At 46.9% G+C, this 785-nt stretch overlaps 1 protein-coding gene across 1 annotated transcript in view; it reads left to right on the top strand.

Annotated features, from left to right (window-relative positions):
• Window positions 1-785, top strand: part of Nbea (neurobeachin) — a 509,877-nt gene that overhangs the window by 427,264 nt on the left and 81,828 nt on the right. The gene's annotated exons all lie outside the window — the stretch shown is intronic.

The following is a 785-nucleotide window of genomic DNA, read 5'->3' as shown; positions in this document are numbered from 1 at the left end:
TGTGTGTGTGTGTGTGTGTGTGTGTGTGTGTGTGTGTGTGTGTGTGTAGTATTTTTTCTGTATTCTATGTTAGCACTTTCTTCTCTCTGTGGGATGCATAAAGCAAGGGTGTGTCTTGCTAGGGATGGAGCTAGTGTCCAGCACTTGTGTCTGCTGGGGATATAGCCACTGATAGAATGCTTGCCCAGCACGTAAAGGCCTGGAGTGCAATTCCCTTTGGAGCAGGAGGGAAAGTAACAGAGTCACTGTCTCTTGTTAGATGGACTTGCGTCTTTTCCTTGACTGGGCTAGCTGTTCGGAGCTGTTTGCCATAAAGCTGCGGAGCGGGGTGAGGGGCCTTGCCTCTAGTTCAGTTTCTAACGCAGCAGGTGTTCACATGGTGGTGGTTTTATTCTGAGTCAGACAGTGCCATCCCTGGGCATAGGACAGTCTCTGGTCTCCGGTTTGCAGAGCTGGTTTCTGTCCTTGCTGATGCCCATAGTGAATGAGAGTCAGTATTTTCCAGTGCTATGGTATAGTGCCCACTGCAACCACATTGTGCCTGCTGCTTTCTGGAAATTGCTTGGTTTGACTAAGTTGGGATGTTTTCTCTAAATATGGATTGAGATAACTGTGTAGTCTCCTCTTCAAGTTACAGTTGGAGCCAAGTGTGGCACACACCTATAATCTCAGTACTTGGGTGGCTGAGGCAGGAGGATGGTGAGTTTGAATGCAGCTTGAGTTATACAGTAAACTCAAGGTCAATGTGGGATACATAGTGAGATTCTGTTCCAGAAAAAAAAAAA

Source organism: Psammomys obesus, unplaced genomic scaffold, assembly GCF_907164565.1.
Source record: "Psammomys obesus unplaced genomic scaffold, mPsaObe1.curated_primary_1811, whole genome shotgun sequence".
NCBI lineage: Eukaryota > Metazoa > Chordata > Mammalia > Rodentia > Muridae > Psammomys > Psammomys obesus.
The sequence above is the reverse complement of the archived record's forward strand: the minus strand, read 5'-3'. Positions and strand labels throughout refer to the sequence as shown.